This window comes from Lagenorhynchus albirostris, chromosome 15 (assembly GCF_949774975.1).
Source record: "Lagenorhynchus albirostris chromosome 15, mLagAlb1.1, whole genome shotgun sequence".
NCBI classification, from domain to species: Eukaryota; Metazoa; Chordata; class Mammalia; order Artiodactyla; family Delphinidae; genus Lagenorhynchus; species Lagenorhynchus albirostris.
Genome location: NC_083109.1, coordinates 56,953,548 through 56,962,331, shown reverse-complemented (window position 1 = coordinate 56,962,331; position 8,784 = coordinate 56,953,548). Strand labels below are relative to the sequence as shown.

The 8,784-nt window shown below is 45.9% G+C and overlaps 1 pseudogene; it reads left to right on the top strand.

The window, feature by feature from the left end:
• Nucleotides 1-560: 560 nt before the first annotated feature.
• Nucleotides 561-8,784, top strand: part of LOC132506260 (small ribosomal subunit protein uS11-like) — a 29,054-nt pseudogene continuing 20,830 nt past the window's right edge.

The window sequence follows — 8,784 nt, the reverse complement described above, 5'->3', positions numbered from 1 at the left end:
CACGTGACCCGGGGCTCCGAGACCGCACCCCACAGGAGGGCTGATCCGGTGCCTCCAGGCCGTAGGGGACGCAAAATCAACTCCCGTGACCGCTCTGCGGGGACGGAAGGGTGTGGTGGGTGGCATCCCGCTACTCCAGCCCCTTGGGCTTCCAAAGGGAGGAGGGAATCGAAGAAAGTGAATTAAACGCCCAACTTGAATCCAAGTTGGCAAAGTGCTTCGCCAGCTGTTTACTTCAGACCCATTTCTTAGATGGGCAAGTTGAGCCTCAGAGTCCAAAGAAAAACTTCCGAGATGCGAGGCCCGCGGGCTCCCACCAGCCTGCTGGGCAGACAGCAGGCACGCGGCTCGCTGCGCGTTGTGCGTGGGGGACCCTCTGGCCCGCCCCACTAAGACGCCCTGGCGCTCTCCGAGGACACCTTCCCTTGACCAGACCGCAGCGGCCACGAATCTGAAAATAAACCTGAGTGGGAGACGGGGTGCCGAGGCCCGGCTGCGTCTGCGCCTTCGCGAACTTGGCGGCCCCCGCACCTGTCCCGAAAAAAGCACACTCCTGGGCCATGTGCGGCCGCCTGCCTCACGTGCCAGCCCCCGCCCCCGCCTCCTACTACCGGAATCCGCGTGGCCGCGCCGAGTGGGAGGCCCCGCTTCCAGGGGGAAAGTTCTGCGCCGACTTCTTGTTCAGCCTCCGTGCGCAATCGCCCGGTCAGTCTCCGCCGACCCGGGCTGCGCGACTGCTGTGGGCCAGGCGCGGGGCTGCGCGCTGCGGTCACCCAGCCGGGGGCGTCCCCAGGGGCTCAGGGTCTGAGGAGTAAGCCGCCACTTAAAGGGGCGATGACCGCACAGAGGCAAAACTGGCCTTCACAGTTTGGCGGCGGAGGCATGAGCCACTGGGGCTTGGAGAAGTCCCACGAGCTGCAAGAAAACCCTTCTACAAAGCAATTTGGCTGTAAAGCCATCACCTTGGGAATAAAATCTGACCTCCTCTCTGTGGGCTACAAGTCCCTGCAGGACCTGGCCCCGCCTCCTCTGTGTTCATCTCAACGCCAGTCTCTGCTTGGCTTGGGCTGCCCAGCCACACTGGCCTTCTTTCTGTTTCCTCGGGAACTGCCTTTGCCCTCGCAGTTCCCTCTCTCTCTGGAATCTTTTCCTTCTCGTCGTCATTCCTCAAGGTTCCTCTCAAATGGCCCGCGAGCAGAGAGCCTTTGTCAGACCAGCCTCGTTAAAGCACCACCCTCCACACTCTCCTATTGCCTGGTTTTGTTTTTTCATAGCCTGTATCAGTATCTGAAATGATTACTTATGTGTCTCCTTTCAACAAAAAGTAAGTTCTTAGAGGGCAGGGAGCTTGGCAGTCTTGTTCCTGGTTGAATCTTAAAAAGATAAGGTTTAGAAAGAAAGGGGGATGGAGGCCATGGCAGGAAGGACATGCCAGGCAAAAGTAAGGCTTGTAGAGGAATCCCAAGTTCTTTAGGTCGACCAGAATGGGAGGGAGCAGCAGGCAGGGTACTTGTCCACTCAGTATTAGAGGAACACAGCCTAGGGTCTGTTTTGTACAGGCACTACAAAAACAATTTATTGATTCTATAATATGAAAATGTTTTTCAATTTTTTTTTTACAATAGGAAAAATCTTCAGTTATTTTTACAGCAAATAATTATCGTTATCATCATCATCTGAATGCATTGTAACGTTTTCTGTGATAAGTGAGATTCTTCTGGGAGCTACCAAGGTCTTAGATGAATCTCTCTCTCTCTCTCTTTTTCTTTGTCCCACACAAACACATACACACAAAATGACTGGAGACCTGGCTACTGGCAAATGAGTTTATTTTTTTTCATTCTAAACTGCCTTTTTTAAAACCTAAGCAACATTATTACACATCAACACCTGGTGGGTGCTCATAGCCAACCTGCAAAAGCTGTGGGGTGAGTCTCACAAGTGGCCACTGTGAAAAGCAGCATGAGCATGTGCCAAATGCTATTTCCCAGTGATGAGAATCAGGGAGGGCTTCCTGGGGGAGGAAGCGTTGTAGCTAAGCCATGAAGCACAGGCAAGGCTCCCTGAAGGGAGAGGCCCCTCAGAGTGGAGGGACCCATAGATTCAAAGGCACAGAAGTAGAAAGGGCTCCAGGAACCAGGAATGATCTGGTTTGACTTGAACTACATTCTCTTTCTGATGATGGTGAGATGGTGCCATGTCATCTGGCTTTCTAAATAATTGTACAGGCACTTCCTAGCTGAGTGTCCTTGGGCTAATTACTAAGTCTCTCTGAGCATAATAAATGGAGATGATGTTAGAAAGTCATAGGGTTAAAAAAGGGGTTAAAAGTCTCAGGATTAAATGATAAGTGAGGAGAGAACAAACTCCTACAATCCCAGCACACAAAATCATTCAACAAAGACTAGCACTCAAGGGGCCTGGGAAAATGCTTCTGGATTAGCCTCCAGCCTTGGAATTGGGAGGCTGTATGAGCCACAGTGAATATAACACCTTTCAGCTAAGATCTGGAAACTTCAATCCATTTAAAGTAACCAGAAGGAATTCCCTGGCGGTGCAGTGGTTAGGACTCGGTGCTTTCACTGCTGAGGGCCCGGGTTCAATCCCTGGTCAGGTAACTAAGATCCTGCAAGCCTCAAGGTGTGGCCAAAAAAAATTTTTTTTAATAAATAAAGCTTCTGAGTTTTGCATCAAGCTTAAAAAGGCCTTCCCCACTCCAAGATTCTTAATGTGATTGAATTAAAACCACAATGGCAACAACAAAAAAACCCACAATGGCAGGCCATCTTTTTCCTCACCTTTTTTTTTTGTGTGTGGTACGCGGGCCTCTCTCTGTTGTGGCCTCTCCCGTTACGGAGCACAGGCTCCAGACGCGCAGGCTCAGCGGCCATAGCTCACGGGCCCAACCACTCCGCGGCATGTGGGATCTTCCCAAACCGGGGCACGAACTCGTGTCCCCTGCATCGGCAGGCGGACTCTCAACCACTGCGCCACCAGGGAAGCCCTCCCTCACCTATTTGACTACCGAGCAGAAATGTCAAGAGAATAAAGGATACCAATAGCTTCTCACGATACATAATGCATGCATTCATCACAGTGGGCAGCAAAAGTGGTCTCATGGATTAATTACTGCTAGAAAGGTCAAAGTTAGACTCAAGGACATGAGACAAAAGACATAAGAAAAGTCAAAGAAAAGTCAAAGAAAAAAAAGAAAAGTCAAATCATATTCAAAAGGCAATACTAATAACAAGATAAAATAAAACATCTTTTATTTAACATTTAACAGCATACAGGGACTTCCCTGGTGGTCCAGTGGCTAAGACTCCTTGCTTCCACTGCAGGAGGCATGGGTTCGATCCCTCGTCGGGGAACTAAGATCCCACTTGGCACAGCCAAAAAAATAAATAAATAAAAAATTTTAAACAGTAAATAAATAAAAAATAAAGTGAGTTAAAATTCACATCACATGAAATTAGCCATCTTGCATACATTTAAAAAAATAATTTTGTCACAAAAATGCAAACAGCATCTTAAAAAAAAACACCTAGCAAAAACGTTGCTGAAATCTAATATTGTTGCAATCAGAAGAGAGAAAAATAATCATGATGATCATTTCTCGAGTGCTGACTAAGCACCATGCACAGAAATAAATGACTTAGGTCAGCAGTTCTCAACTGGGGGTCATATTGCCCCCTCACGGGACATTTGCTAATGTCTAGAAACATTTTGGTTGTTGTAACTGGGATAGGGGAGACATTGTTACTGGCATCTAGTGGGTAGAGACCAGGGATGCTGCTAAACATCCTACAGGATAGCCCCACAACAAAGAATTATCTGGCCCAAATGTCAGTAATGCTGAGGTTGAGAAACCCTGATGTGTATCCATCGATTGTCCCCTTTTACAGATGAGGAGACTGAGGCTTACAGAGGTTAAATAACTCATATAAAACCACCCAGCTCGGACATCCCTGGTGGTGCAGTGGTTAAGAATCTGCCTGCCAATACAGGAGACAGGGTTCAATCCCTGGTCTGGGAAGATCCCACATGCCACAGAGAAACTAAGCCCGTGCGCCACAACTACTGAAGCCCACGTGCCTAGAGCCCGTGCTCCGCAACAAGAGAAGCCACCACAAAGAGAAGCCTGCCACTGCAACGAAGAGTAGCCCGACTCGCCGCAACTGGAGAAAGCCCACGCGCAACAACAAAGATCCAACACAGCCAAAAATAAATAAATTTTTAAAAAGCAAAAAAAACCACTCGGCTTGTAGGCAGTAGAACCAGGATTGAAACTCAGGCAGCCTGTCTCCAGAATCACCATCCTTTGCTGAAGCAAAGACAGCAGGAGGAGGATGACTTAGTGAGAAGATCTCTTGGAGAAGAAGGAATCCAAACATCTCACTGAGAAGACACATATTCCCAGTCCGCAGTCTGATCTTCAATGAACCAGGATGGTGAAATGAACAGATGAGGAGCCTCAGGCTCTCCACAGGCTGCTTGAGTGTCCTCAAGACATGGCTTCCCCAAAAGTGAGTGAGCTGAGAATACCAGGCAGAAGTTACCCTTTTTATGACCTAGCCTCAAAAGTCACACAGCATCATTCTGCCACATTCTATTCCTTAGACGCAACACACTAAGTCTGGGCCACATTCAAGGAGAGGGGAGAATTAGACCCCATCTATTGAAGAGAGGAGTGTCATAGATTTGGAGGACATGTTTTATTTTATTTTTTTTAAGATTTCTTTGATGTGGACCATTTTTAAAGTCTTTATTGAATTTGTTACAATATTCTTCTGCTTTATGTTTTGGGTTTTTGGCCACAAGGCATGTGGGATCTTAGCTCCCCGACTAGGGATTGAACCTGCACCCCCTGTGTTGGAAGGCGAAGTCTTAACCGCTGGACCACCAGGGAAGTCCCATGGAGAACATGTTTTAAAACCACCAGATCTAGATTTCACCCAGGCTGCATTCAGCTCTCTAATGAAGGTGGTATTCTCTGATTGTTCAAAAAGTCCTAGACTCCAAAGGTGACCCAGAAGGCCCACAACTCACCTTCCAAAGTCATCTTGTACAGGAACAGGAGGTGAGTGTTCCAGCAAGTAGGGAAGGAAGGTGGAAGAGGTGGGTTCTGATTCCCCTTTTTGATGCCTTTCTGAGAGCATAAATGGCATGCTCATGATTGGATCCAGTTACAACCCACTTACCTCTTTTGGTAAACTGAAGGTAAACTCTTGTTTTAAACAGTAACACAGATTGAAAACAAAGATAAGTTTTAAAGAAAGAAATTTTTAACAGAAATTGGAAGCCTTATATGTTCTCCTCCCCTTGTTATGAAATACAGCTAACCTAGGGCAAGTAAATTCTACCTGCCTTGACAAACAATAGAAAATAGTGCTGCTAGTCTGTTATCTATGAGACAAAAAATCTTTTACCCAGACGTGTCACAGAATCTCAGACCTCATGGGGGAAATGGTGGATTTTCCTAAGGATCTCTCAAAACTGAGCACGGAATGGGATAATATATATAACAGAGTCTGCTAGCTCCCTTCCCAATTATCATTCCACAGTTTTTCTTTGCTAACAGAGCCTACATTTTATTCAAGTGGGCAATGTGCCCTTTTTCTTTTTTTCAGGTATGAAAACACAACATTTTATTGGGATAATCGTTCAGATGGCTCCTTTTGAGGCATTATAATGTCCAAGGCCATTTTATTTTGGAGGAGAGCTTTTTTTATTCGAGACATTCCAGTGTTCAGGAAGAATGGGCTTTGTTGGCCATCATTTAAGCTTTTCTGGGTGAATTTAGCAAGGGCTATCATGTCCTCCAGGCCAATGGAGGGAACAAAGATGGCAACCAAATGATCGTACCTGTGGGAAACCAAACGTGCCCAGCGGGCCTTGAAGAGAAGGAGGTTGGCAGCTTTAGGAACTTAATGTGTCCGTCTTAAGAACTACATTTCCCAGCATCCCTTGAAATTAAGGGAGGATGATGAAATAATAAGAGGAAGTCATTGGGTGGGGCTTCCAGGAAAGCTACTTAGAGGGAACTGACTTAACATGCCCACTTGCTACTTCCTTCTTCCTTCTACCTGGAGCACAAGCAAGATTGCAAGGGCTGCAGCAGCCATCTTTGACCATGAGGTAACCTTTAGGAAGGAAGCTATAAGCCAAGGATGGTGGAACAGAAAGGAGGATATCCCAAACTGGGGTACAAACCCATGTCCCCTGCATCGGCAGGTGGACTCTCAACCACTGCGCCACCAGGGAAGCCCCTCAAAGGATTTTTTAAAATTTATTTATTTTATTTTTGGCTGCATTGGGTCTCTTGCACGTGGGCTTTCTCTAGTTGCGGTGAGCAGGGGTTACTCTTTGTTGCGGTGCATGGGCTTCTCATTGCGGTGGCTTCTCTTGTTGCAGAGCATGGGCTCTAGGCACGCGGGCTTCAGTAGTCGTGGCACACGGGCTCAGTAGTTGTGGCTCGTGGGCTCAGTAGCTGTGGCACACGGGCTTGGTTGCTCCGCGGCATGTGGGATCTTCCCAGACCAGGGAGCGAAACCGTGTCCCCTGCATTGGCAGGCAGACCCTCAACCACTGTGCCACCAGGGAAGTCCTCAAATGATTTTTTAAAACAGTTTTAAGTACATTCCTGTAGCCAGGTGTACAGCAGCCCTGGCTGAGGGTCAAATACTTTTACCCACTTGAAGGCGTCCCAGGACATATATGTATCACCAGCAATGGTGATACTCCACTGCCCTCTCCCCCAGGTGGAACAATCATGTCAGCCTCAGAGTCAGGGTTGAGGGAGCGGAATTGGGCCTCTGAGAAAGGTGGAGCTTAGGGGATGCCCAGCCACGTACGTGTATATATAACAGGACCACGTGTGTCTGTGTGCTCTCCAGAATGTGTACATGGCCAGCAGTCCATGGGGTTTATGAAGGAAGGTATACCCCCCTGCCTCAGGACTCAGAAGACAAGAATCTCTGAGCCTGCCTGCGTTCTTTCATACAAGCTCGCGTGTGTCTGTGATGTAAATGGCACATGCCCCAGATGTGCCACCTTCATGCAGTTCACCGCCTGAACACCTACACTTTATGGGTCCCCAATACCCAGAATGTTTCTATGCATCATTCCCCAGACTCCTGCCACGATTAGCATAACATTTCTTCAACTGATGCTCTCAATCAGGAATCTGGAAGCTGGCTTGAGACCAGAAATTGGGAGCTGCATCATATTAATAGCCAGATTATTCTACTCATCCTTGGAGGACATCAACTAGCCCAGGAGCTAGCCCTCTAATTCATCTCTTCTTAAGCCGGAGGTAGCTTGAAATCAGCCACCATGGAAACTGGCGCATGTGACAAATCAGAGATTTTCTTTTCTGAGAGTTGATTGTTAAACATTTACCAGCACACCACTGATTTTACTTACATTTACATATTCACATGCTCAGCAACTATTTAATGCTCTTCTAAAGAATACCAGGAATTAACAACCTAGTAAATGGAGACAGACGATATATAAGTATACATAGAAACAAACCAGATAATTCTAGGTAGCGGTACAGTACAAAGAAAATTAAATGAAACAGCTAATATGTTGAATATACTTCTTTTATCCTTTTTTTTTCCCCGCACATCATATCATGAACAATTCCCCAAGTTATAAAAAGGTCTAAGGACCATTCTTTTTTTTTTCTCATTTAGTTGATTTACAATGTTGTGTTTACCTTCAGGTATACAGCAAAGTGATTCAGACATTTCAGATATATGTAAATATATATATATCTGAAAAAGAATATATATATTCTTTTCCAGATTCTTTTCCATTATAGGTTATTACAAGATATTGATTATAGTTCCCTGTGCTATACAGTAGGTCCTTGTTGTTTATCTCTTTTATATATAGTATAAGGAGCATTCTTCTTTTTTTTAATTTTTTAATATTTTATACAATTTTAAAAGGTTACTTTCATTTACAGAATATTGACTATTGTTGTACAAGGAGCATTCTTCTTAATGGCTGCATAATATTTATTCCTTGTGGGAATCTTCTAATTTATTTAAGCATTCTCCTATAGTGCTGGGTTTGTCAACACTGGCACTACTGACATTTTGGGTCAAATAATTATTTCTAATTAATTTCTAATAATCCTAGCTGTCCTATGCATCATAGGATATTGAACAGCATCCCTGACTTCTACTCACTAATGGCCAGGACCAGTTATGACAACCAAAAATGTCTCCGGATTTTGTCCGCTGGGGGGAAAAAATCACATCAGTTGAAAAATCACTGCCATGGTTGAACTTCCCATTGTCAAAGAAAAGGTTCCAATCGGGAGGTGAGTCTCAGAGTGTGACCCTTGGCCCAGCATCACCAGCACCACGTGGGAACTTGTTAGAAACGAAAATTCTCAGGTACCTCTCCAGATAGAAGAAATCAGGTATAAGAAATCAGCATCGCTAGGGGTGGGACCAGGCACTCTGGGTCTTCACAAGCCCTTAGGGGATTCTGATGCACTCTCCAGTTTAGTAGGGGGCAGGGGATGAAGGTTTTAGAAATCAAAATAGTGTTTGATGTGGGAAGCTCCCGCAATGCGTGTTTGTGGTTGCATCCTGAGGACGTTCTCCTCTCTGGTTGATCCGCGGCTGGCATAGGTGATTAGTGCAAATTAGCTGAGTTCAGGTGTACTTTTGACTTAAGTACCCACTTTCAGCGCAAGATTACCAAACACCTCTTATTTTTTCCCCAGGGAGGCTCCAGGGCCAAAGACAAAATTAAGAAGAGAGA